The following is a 12,166-nucleotide window of genomic DNA, read 5'->3' on the forward strand; positions in this document are numbered from 1 at the left end:
ATCGCCTGATGCTGGAATAACAGTTTACCCCCCGGACCTCGTCCCTTACTGCCTGTCAATTTGTTCGATAAGCCAGCGCAGAGTTGTCCAGTATCCAGAATCCTGAATCCTCGGACCGTTGTCCAAGTGTCCGAGATCCGGACTATACATATGTGCCGCGGAATGAGGGGACAGACATGCGACATGGACATGCACGCTACAAGATAATCACATTAAAAAGAGAGCTTCGCCAAACCCGCACCCGAGTGTCCAGTCTGGGAATCGTTGACAGATAAGGGCGCTTGTCTCTGTCGCCATGCATCATCCATGCGAGGCAGGGATGCCAAATTGGCATCTTTATTAGAGGGCCCTGTTTGTACTTTAATGAATTAGAAATGGAAACACAAGGGTACCAAAAAAAAATATATATATTATATTGACATTTTTGCACTGATAATGGGAAAACGATTTTTTCAGAAAGCTTTGAAAATTATTTATTGGCTTTTATCGGTGTTCAGTGTTTAAATTTGCTGCAAGAAAGAAACTACAACGATACTCTATCGAATATATAGATTTTAAATAATATCCGAGTTTCTTCAACTTTTGGCAGCACTAGTACTGCTCAGTCTTGACAAAAGTGGACACAGGGTGAAGATGGCTTTTGTGTCCGTTATCTGGACAGCAAAATATTGGCAAATTGCTGGCTAACAATGCCCGATAGATAAGGGGACCGCCCAGACCCACTCGATCAAAATGCTTTTTTGTCCGCCCATCGAAGGGGGCAGCTCCGGCCGAAAAGCCACCAGACTTCACCATGAACTCCTGGCCCATCAGGAGTCCCCTGGCTCATTATTTCATTTAGGGTTTTTATTGTTTTTCGCATGCCATTAGTCAGTTTTGATTTACATGAACGGTCGAGAGGCTTGGGCAATAAAAATAATAAAAACAACTGTCGCTCAACTTAATAAGAAACACAAGCAGAAAGCCAACCTAAAAAAAAAATAAAATCCAGATGAAAATAGGCAAAAAAACAAAATAAAAATGAGAAAACAGGGAAAAATGGGGAAAGAAATTCGGGAAAATTGTTCATTTCATTTGACGTTTTCTCGAGAGTAAGGGGCCAGGAATCATTCAAAATAACTGAAAAAACAATGAAATTAGGCCGAGCCAGGGGACTCTAGCACTGAGAAATCTAATTATTCATCCCCTTGTTTTGGTATTTTCTAGAGTTTTTTTTTTATTTTTTTTTTAATACGTTGTTTACTTTTGAGTTTCTTTTGGGGAAACCCACGCCAAAAAAGAATGAGGAGCCGCAGACATCTGCTCAACGCCTGTCCGTCTGCCACTGAACAGGATTCTCCGAAAGCAGCGCATTAAGTAGAACAGTTGGAACGGCAAGGATTCGGACTAGTGCGAGGTGGGGAGCTCCACCGACTGAAGGACCTGACCGGGGGAATGAAAAACCCGACAAACGAGGCCGGCGCATGCGCGAATATTTCCCGACTTTGGTGACGCCTCCGCGCTTTTCCATTGGGAGGCGCCCCGTTTTTTGGCGCTGGGAGCTCCAACGCTTGCGCCTATGAGGCGATTGCCACGCCTGCAATTGCTACCGGGGGTTCACTGTACATAAGGCTCTCACGCTGCGCTCTTTCCGTCCCTTTCTGCATTCGTCTATTACATAAAATACCTTTTTGCAATCCATCAAAGCGGCCTTAACCTCACACTCTGCAAATCTTCGCTGCCCTTTCTCCCCAGAAAGAAGAAAGAAAAAAATAAAATAAAATAAAATAATCACCTGCAATCGCCTGCAGTCGCAGTCCGTCATCATTGATATTTGCCCGGGCAGTGTGGTTCAGCTCCAATTAATTAATAACCTGCCAGGGCTGCGCAAACCTTTCAGATAAACCGAGAGCGATCTTAAAGTTGGCTCTTTAAGGCCTGCTCCACGTTGGGCGCCAAATTTTCAATTATGGCCTCAAAAGTTGCTTGGCCAAGGCGAAAGTTATCCGGAACAATTTCGGGATGGCAAACTTTGGAGCGCGACTTTTCTTTAATTTCTCTTTCGCAGTGTCTGAATGTGTTTGGGTGCCTAAACTTAAAGTTCTTTTACTTTCGGCGCTCGGAAAGTTGGCTCAGTTCATTGCCGTTGGTGGACAGGTGCAATGGCCCAATAGATGGTGGTGGTGAGGGGGGGAGGGTTCCAAGGAGCAAGAAGGGCCATAAATTCAATCTAATATCGAATTAATCGATTATACTCGTATGTAACCCTGTCGGCATTGCGTTTCCGTTTCCGCAACAGGAAGCCCCGGCACGCACACCCAAAACTGTAGCTAAAAACAGCAACAGTAAGCAGTAGCAATAGCAGAAACATAAGGCAAAGGGTTAAAGATTTATTAATAACCTGCCGTTCGGTGGGTAGAGGGTGCAACTACGTAACCCCAACTCAATCAGGACCAACAGCACCGCGAAAAAACAAAGCTGGCAAAGTTATCAGCCTTATTTTGAACATAATCTCTTCAAAAGTTTCGACTTTAATTTGCTTAGGCGGAGTATGAAATTTGCAATTAAAACCTTATAAATTAAGGCGTCTTTGACCTTTCTCTTTCACTTCGAAAGATTATATTGTCATTTGCACACCAACCGCCTAAGTATTAAGTATGCCAAAAAAAAACGTTTTGGAAAACTAGCACACAAATGCTTATATTAATTTTATTCTACAACCGCAAAAAGTTGAACAAAACTTTTGAAACTCCCACATTTAGTTTAAGTTCACACTTCTCAGAAGTTTAGAGTGAACTTAAAGTGAGAAAGGTTATTTACTTCGCGAGGAATTGGATGTCGAACAAAAGATGATCCTCGGTATCGAAATGATTGGAGCGCGAAAAACATTTTTGAAAAACATTTTATGTATGTACAACATTATTCAACCGGATCTACCATAATCGCAATTAGATACTGATTCAAAATAGTGATATTTGACTTTTTTCGTTTTTTTCGGTGCAATCCCGTTGACGTTGTCCTCATCAGAGCCGGAGTCACAGTCATTTCGTGCTGAGTTGGCGCTTCTGGTAACGAGCGGAACCAACAAATGTCCTGGAGACGGGGCTCAGGGGATCGTTTCGGTTTTTATAACGTGACAACACGCAAGGTTGGGACTCAAACCGAGTATGGAACTGAGACTGAGACGTGGACATGTCGGAGAGGGGGCGAACAGGAATAGCAGGACATGAACATGTCACCGAAAATGCCGCCGCGAATTTGATGGGAGTGGAATTAAACCCTTGCACATTACCCTTAACTTCTTGCTGTTGCCATAAATTCGACGGGGACACAGAAATCAATGTATTTCATTAATGGCCCGAATCTGTGCCGGGTGTAATAGGCTTTATTGCCATTGTTGTTATTAATATTGGCATGCAACATGGTCGATCAGGACACGCCAACTAAAAGCCATCAACGGAACACCAGGCAGATCCATACGGAATACGAGAATCCTTCCCCTGCCGCATTCGACGCATTTTGGAAATCCAATTAAATTCGGCTGGCAGCAAATCTTAATGAAATAATTACAAAAAGCGCCGTCAACCGAGGGGGAAAATAAGTCGGGCTTTAGAAAAAAAAAAATAATTTTTTGGGTAGGTGAAAGGAGGGAGTCCTTTAGAGCTTTGTTTGTTTATGATATGCAATTTATTCAAAACATTTAGATTAGACTCTCTGCTTATTGAATGTAATCCTGTCTTATAGTTATCTGATTTCATAAGATATTCCGCTACCCATATCCTCCTAGGGATCGAACTGGTGAACAAAAATTGCCGGCCATGTCCGGTCATGGGTTGCTGGTTCATTGGGTTCCAATGGGGTCACAGGATGTGCTTGGCGATGGGCAGAAAAAAACGGGGTAAGGAGCGGGTTGCGCACTTAACAAACTCGTAAATAACCAGAACAATGAGTGTGGCGATCGAGTGACGAAGGCCCAGGCGGATGTACCACAAATTGAATAAAATGCAAATTGTATTTTTCATTTTTATTTATTTTTTCGAAACACACGCCTGTTTTTTTCTGTTGTGCGCTAAACAAACAAAAATAACTCAATGTGTGACAATTTGGCAATGTCAGAAACATTTATGTGTGTTTGTGAGCACTAAAGAAAAATTAACTTACAAGTTAGTGCAACTATCGAAATGATCAGCTTTTACAATATTTTCGATTGCGCTATTTAAACAATTAAGCTACATTTGAGTTGAAACAAAATAGTTTGAGAAAACAGCATAACGAATTTAAATTGTAATTCCTTTAGATTTTTTAAAATCCATTTGTCACAGTGTCGGCCTGGTTGGCCTTTCTATTATTTAGATATATTTTATTCAATTTTTTTATGGCCAGCCGACATTACGCCCGGAAATATTAACGCATGTGCGACGTCGGCAAACATCGACTAGTGGGTGTGTGTGTGGGTGTATTTGAATGTTTGAATACAAATTCAGTTTGCCATTTTGACACACATGAATGACCAGCGAGTGGACGGGGCCCTTTTTATTATATGTATATGTACGCTTGATTTTTTTGTGCGAAATTCCATTTCCAATGTCCGCCTCTCATATTTTTTTATGCGCACAAATTTTTTTTTTTTTTTTGTCGCTTCTTTATGCTCGTATGAATAAAAAATTCGCCTGGCGACTGCAGCGAAAGTTCCTTGCGGTCCTTGCTAGACAAAGGACTATAGAAATAAATTGGAGTGGTGTTTGGCTTGGCTGCTGGGTAGGTTAAAATCAATCGGTCCGTTTTAGCGAACGCATTTATTTTCATTTCGCCGAGATTTGGACCGCTCGATTTTCATCTATAACACATTCAGATTCGGATTCGAATCCAGATCCAGATTCGCAGATACCCCGATTTCGTATTCAGATTGTCCGAACCCTTGGCCTGCAGGTAATCCCCCAGCCTTTGGACCCCTGCTACCTTTTCATATTTGGCAAATTTGAGCATATTTTATCACCATTACCGAATGCCGTGACCCGCAGGCAGGGAAACCCAACCGAAACCCAACTGAACTGAACACCCACTAGCCAAAGGACTCACCCACTCACACGGAGTCCCAATATTGGCACCCGCATATGAGGCTTTGTTTAGTAAACCGACAACCCTTTTGCCAGTCGAGCCCGCATCCCCACATTCACATCCAATCAGGATTTTCGGGGTCCTTGCTGCCACTTAGGCAAATAAATAATATTGGACAGCCTGCCAAGAAGCAGCAAAAAATTTGTTTAAACAAACTGGGAAATTTATGAATATGTTGAAGTTTCTTGGTCGCAATATGGAGTGGCAGACCTAGTCCTAAGAAATTGGTTAGAAGCCTTAAGGTTGAGTTAATAATGTTCTGAAGTATTCGTTATATTTCGTTGTGAATCGCATAGTTTAGTAAAGTTTAATCTGCGGGATCAACTGTTGATGCTCTTTAAAGTGCGTTACATACATTTGAAGTACATATCATTCTAAAAATCGCTGATTGACATTTGACCCTTTCCAAGCCTGAAGAACGACCTTTGATTGATTGTAACTAGTGAGGAGTCCAACCAGCGCCAAGAAATGATTAGAGTAACCTCCTGCTTCGCAGTCCCAAGCCGGAACATTTCCCCAAAAAAAATCAAAAAAACAAGAGCATAAAGTAATAAACACAGATTGGCTCCGGAGGACTTTGGAGCAGATGCTTTTGGGCCCAAGAACAATCTAAGGAGTGCTTTGTTGGCTCCACGGCAATGAAAGAAAAGAAATGTTATTTCATAATGCAAATTGTGTCTGCCACTCCTCCCAAAACGAGAGCTGGGCGGTGGGGCGATGGTATTAATGTCGAATGTCAAGCGAATGAAGTGACGTCCAATTGAGGCAACGAAGGTTATGGAAATGGGGCAGAAATAAGAAAAATGCGGTATTTAATGTGAATTACACCACTGTGACCACAAGGCTATTGCAGTGCCCAAGAATCGAGACCAAGACCCTCGATCATCGTCATCGCTGGCACAAATGTAAATTTTCAATTTAAATGCAAATATCAATTTGTCAATGCGGCGCTGCGGGGCGGCTTCGAAGGAAAAAAAAGAAATCAAATGGGGAAAGCGTCGAAGGAAAGGCGAAATCCTTGCATTTTAACTAGTCAGGCGTGGCCGGTCAGTGGAGAGAAATATTCCAGAGTTCTGGAGCGCTCAATTCCCACGTGGCCGTGACAGTCAGTCCTGGCATTTAGCCATCATCATAACGCCAGGAAGGCCCACGGACTCCATTCAACCAGCCATCCACCCAGCCATCCATCCATCCATCCATCCATCCAGCCATCCATCCATCCATACCCATTCCAGTGGCTCCATCCTTGCTGAATGGCGAACAAACGGCGCTGATTTCCTTGTGGGTTGCTGCTGGTTGCCCATTGCCGCTGCTGTTTTGTGCCTAATTAGGAATTCACATCATTTTTTATTTGGGTTAAAATTATTCAAAAGTGGCAAAGACCCTGAGCCGCACTCGCATCTAGCCATCTCGCCATCTTCGAGGCGGCTTTTATGGCCAGCCGAGGAGCTAAATCTGCGTGCGGTCAGGACAACCACCCACGGAGCCAACCACCCTCCTGGTCGACGGACGAAGCACCCAAGTTCTTTGCCCCTGGCCATCAAAGGAGCTCCTCAAATGAACTTCACCAAACTGGACGCGGCAGTTATGAAAAAAAAAAAACTGATGGTAGGACAGATCTCTTAATAGATCAAAAAGGGTATCTAGGATTTAAGATACATCAATATTTGGTAAATCCATTGCTTGGCTTGCAAATAGTTTGCAGTTATTATTATTATTAAAAAATATATTTTTGTAGACAGACCAGCATAGCTATGATACCCGTTTCCTTCGCCGATAAGAATATATAGGTGGAAAATTAAACATATTAAAAGTTTTTACACCTTTGATGATGAATTTTTTGTTCTTCGGCCGCCGCTGCTGGGGCAACCCTTTTTTGAGTTTATTTTTCCCACTTTTGCTCCCCTCATAATATTTGAAACCTTGAAACCCTTCTGGTTGGGGCACTGAACAAACTGTCGCGGTGGCGGTCGCAACTGAGTTCGTAACTGGAGGCTTGAGATGGAAGTTGTTGGCCTGGCCAAGTAATAAAAATGCAATTACACAGCCCGGTTAGAACGGCCCAAGACCACACTTAACCCCTGCCGCCCGCCTCAATTTGATTCACTTCATCAGCAAGTAAACCGACGCATTAAAAAATATACCTATATATATATACAGCTTGCATGCAAAATGAGCCCGGAGTAATAAAAACCGAAATAACCCAAAATGGAAATAAAAGGCGGCCGCTAGGAGCGGAGCTGGAAAAAGGTGAAACGAAACCGTAACCAGTGGCCATTTTACAGGAGTGGAAGCGTTAATGAAAAGCGCCGAAAGGGTTAAGCCAACTCACCGACCCGCCCACAGAATGAACTCTAACCTTCGGACTGCCCCGCCTTCCCTTCCCCGCCCATCCCTGTGTCAGTTGGACATGTGACACGCTCGCTTAACTTGGTCCAAACTGTCAACAGGTTGATGGTCGCTCCTCCCAACTGGAGCTGCAGGATTCAAGCAGCTCCTGTCCTGTCCGTTCTGTCCAGTTCTGTCCACTCCGGGCCCATCGTCATCATTAACATTTCAAACGGCGAGTCACGCAAGCGGCGGGAGCAAAGTAAAAAGTATAAAAAATATAAATACCCCCGGAGAAGGCAGATTTTGAATCTGTTTTTCCCGATTTGGGGGTGGAGTTACGGAGCGTGGACAGTCAGCCGGATCGCGTGTCAATTGTTGCCGAAAAGCAAGAGTCGTCAGTCAAAGTGAAAACGAAAAAAATGAAAGCCAAAACGACGAAAAAAACAGAGCACAGAAAGTTCGGCAATGCCGAAACGAATTTGTATGCTCTTTGCATAATATTGAAAATGAAAAGTTTACTTTTCAATACTATTTTGAAAATACCAAAGAGATGGTTTTGGATTTGGATTGCTGCAAATTTTCTCAATTTCCATTTCGAACTAAAACCTTATAGTGACAGTAAGAAAATTCTAACGAATATATAAACAATTTGTTTTTAAAAACTATATCCCGTTCGATTTGGAAAATGGAAAACTGTTCATCCAAGGAGGATACCCCACTTTAATTGAACGTCATTGCCATGGGAGAAATACAAATAATTACTTGAATGTTATGCTACAGCTTTCACTTTTCACATTTCACATTTTCCACGATTTCCATGCATTGCGTGGGCAATTGCGTGGGCGTACTTTTCCAAAAGGGGCATGGTCGCGTTTTCATGGGCCGTGAGTTGGTGGAGTGAGGAAGGGATAGGAGAGGGGAAGGTGGGTTCTGCCATGGACAGGTTGAGTTTCCCGCTTTCCTTTGCCCAAAATTTTTCCGTTTATTTTTTGTAATCGCTGAATTGTAATTTTTTTTTTGACTTCCGCTTGACATTGTTTGATTGTCGTTTAATTGAATTTAATTAGCGTGAGGCGCAGCAAGGACGCGGTCACCAACCCCGCCCCCCATTTTCCGTCCGCCATGCCAGCGCCCCCTTAAGCGCTCCAGTTTTCCCTCTCTCCTTTCCACTTATTAATGGCAGTTTAACTTTTATGAGTATGTTGTGGCTGACAACCGCGATTCCTACCTCCGCTCGTAATGAAACATTTTTATACTTTCGTGGGAACTGGCTGCGGTTGTCCAAGCCACCCTAGTGTTAAGTATATGAGTCCTTTATCCTTGGACGCCCCCATCCAGTTCGTTTGCCAGCCATTGAGATTGCAGCTTATCGCTTTTCAATCAACCGAAATCGCTTAAGTGCGTATTGTATATGCGCTTGCCACGCAATTTTCTTGTTACCGAAAGCTCCTACACATACCGTACATACCGCCCGGGTCTTAACCCCACAGTGCCCCCACCCAGCCACTGGCGATGGCACTTAGCACCTTGGTGACTTAACCGCACTGGCGAACGCACTAAATGAAGCTTGGCACGCACCAACAAATACTTACATATGCGTTTCACTGAGTGCTGTGCACTGTTTACTGGCAGAACAACAGCCACCCTCGACTGAGGTGTATTTAAGTTTTAATTGCCGGCAATTAAAAGTACATAGATACAGTTAGTGCCGCCCACCCACACACGCACGCATAAAGGATGTGTGTTAGATGCAGATATGAAAACGCGCCCGTAAATGTATGCACTTGAAAAAAGCCATTCTTCCAGCTAATAATACAGAATTCATAGAGTACATACTGGATGAATTGGCACAGCAATAGACTGTTAACTCTAGTTGGAGTTGCAAGGGGCTGGGATTTTTTTGCAGTGCAGCTTCTGGCTTTTGTATCGCATTGAATAGCAATTGAGATCCAGGCAAATGTAAACACTCGATGGCAGGACTCCGCCAAAGTCGCTGGCAATTAACGTTTGCGATTATGACACTGATGTGGGAATGGAATGGGAAAATGTGTTGGGCAAATCGCGTAGGTGTTGCCAGCAGTTTCTAAATTGCAATTAACCAGCTTTTTGCTTTAAGAGGAGAATCAGCCCGCATCCGAGGGACTAATTAAAGAGCAGGTGGGTGTGGGAGTGTGGGGTGGCACTTCCAGAACGCCCACTGCCAACTAACTGGAGAAGAACCTTGAACTGGAACTGGGATCGGTGAAGTGGTGGGCAGGGAGCTGCGCCAGAAAGTTGCGACGACTTCCCAGACACAGATGCAGACACAATCCCAAACTCCCAGCTCTTTTTGGCCACGCTTGGCATATTAAAAATATGTATAAAGCACAAACTTTTGGCCGCCTCTGTCGTACTTTCACACTTTGCCTGATTAAAACGCCGCCAAGAAAAGTCGAGGAAAAGCCAAGCCGAAGGAAATGAAAGCGAGTGGGGGAGTGTGGCAAAGTTTTTGGCACTGCCAGCGTTTGCGGCAGCTGCGAAAGGCTTTAACTACATTGCAAAGGCAAAAACCAAAGCCAAACAGCCGGTGTGTCCTTGAAAAAGTCTCGCAGGACGCAGGACTCGGGACGGGACACCGAACTGGCCTATGAAATCTCCGTGTTTACGTACCGACAACTTTCCGCTTTCATTTCCATAAAAATGCGCTTGCTAATTTCATAACTAAGTCAGCAAATGCAAGGTACACCGAAAGAATTTTCGCACAACCTTAAGAACAACCGAGTGCCAAATAGATGATAATGTTGGTGTTCAACCCTATCACTATCCTGCAGATTTTCGAAAATTCTCCATAACTCGCCCAAAAAAGATATCACCGCTAAAATAAAGACTGTTTTGTGCTGCCAATAAACATAGCTAACTATCCCTATCAATTTTTGTTATAATCAAAAATAAAATTATTAACAAATTTTCGCATTTTTGATAAGGGGTACCATCATTAAAATTTGGGCAAAATGGCAAAAAAAAAAATAGAATTTCCATTTCCGAACACAGGTCGATAGGAAATTTCGTTACGAATTCAACGAGGTATGGCATTTCAACTATTTCCAACTATTTCCAATGCTATTGCGAAAATAATGATTATTTTTTACCAAATAAGCGGGATGAAATATTTCGGCATCAATTCGATATTTTCAAATTTGTTTCTCGTAAAAAACGCGTTCAAAAATGCCCGAATTTCGTTCAGTGTACTCTTTGGGCAAAGCGGATAAACTAATTGGAAAGAAAATACACGAAAATCTTTTGGATGCGGACTTGAATTTGGATTCGGATGCGGATGCGGATTCACATGCAGAGACTCATTAGCTTTGCTTCAGTTAATGCAAAATCAAGCTTCCACCATGGTGGCCCAAATCCCAGTCCATTTGTCTGCTGCGTGAGCGTTAATCATCATCCTATACGCGTAATTACAGAGTCAGCGCGAAAAAGAAAGTGGTGGGAGAAAGTGGTATTCGGCTGTGGAAAGGAAGAAAAATGTGGCAGCAAGGCTGGCGGACGAAACTCAAGACGCAGCATCAACGGAATATTAAAAGGACTTTCAGCATGGAGTTGAAAGGAGCTCCGGGGAGATGGTATTGGGATGCTTCTTTACATTCGCCAAAAACCACTGCGGTTGCAGTCACTTTTGTGGCACTGGCCAAAAGCCGCAAATATTATTAACCACGGAATCAGGCGTATTCAGAAATGCCATCCCCCGAAATCTCTCCTCCCCGAAAAGCCACTTCATTAGGCCAAAATGGAATCCATTGAAGCGGTTGCGGATTTTCGTAGCATACTTTTTGGAGCAAGCAGTTTGGGGAATTGAACTACCAAGGTAGTTTATGGAGACTTTATTTTATTTTTTCTCATTTTATTAATTGTTTATGTTTTGGATGTTACTTTAAAACGAAGCACTATTCCTTTTCTAGTTTTCAATAATTCATAGTAGCCAGCCTGTCCTAATTCGCACTTAAGCCCTCCGAAAATAACCCCGTCAAGTGGCTGGGACTTGAAGCCGCCTTTGGATTTAGACGGAGTCCGACTGCAAGATGAGTAGGTAGCGCCAGGACACGAACTGGAATCCGAGGCGGAATGTCAACTAAGAGTGTTGAGTGTCAAAGACGGATGCCGGGGCGCATTGCTGGCAATCAAAATCCGAAATCCGCTCAAAGCTCGAGAAATGTGGGCAGATGGGGGGAGGAAAAAGGGGAGACAACTGTGGCGATAACACCGAATGCTCGGAACAAAAAAGCACTTAACTCTTAAAGGCGAAATGCTTGTAAAATTTAAACCCTACTTAATTTGCGATATACTCGTAAACAATTGCACGCGGCAATCTCATTGTGGCACTTGTCACTGTCCTCCCGCGGTGAGTGGGTGGTGCTGGGTGCTGGGTGGAGCTGTGCGTGGTTTTGAGTGGCCTGAGAGCCGTGCCGTGCCAAGACTCGCCCCCAGCCCTTTTCCCACGATTTTTACTAATTTTAATAAAGCTTGAGAGACAAAGGCGTCGCCGGGGTTGCTGGATGAACTGGCAAAGACGGAAGGCGATGGCGAAGGCGCCGCAACTCGATATCACAAGACAAAGGCTCACATCAAGAGGAAACCACAGGGTACGGCTACACCTATGCCTCCTGCTCCTTCTGCTCCTGCTCCTGCTCCTGCTCCTGCTCCTCAGACACACTCCCACTTAACCCCCCAAAGTGTGTGTGCCGCAAAGGGTTGT

Source organism: Drosophila sechellia, chromosome X, assembly GCF_004382195.2.
Source record: "Drosophila sechellia strain sech25 chromosome X, ASM438219v1, whole genome shotgun sequence".
NCBI classification, from domain to species: Eukaryota; Metazoa; Arthropoda; class Insecta; order Diptera; family Drosophilidae; genus Drosophila; species Drosophila sechellia.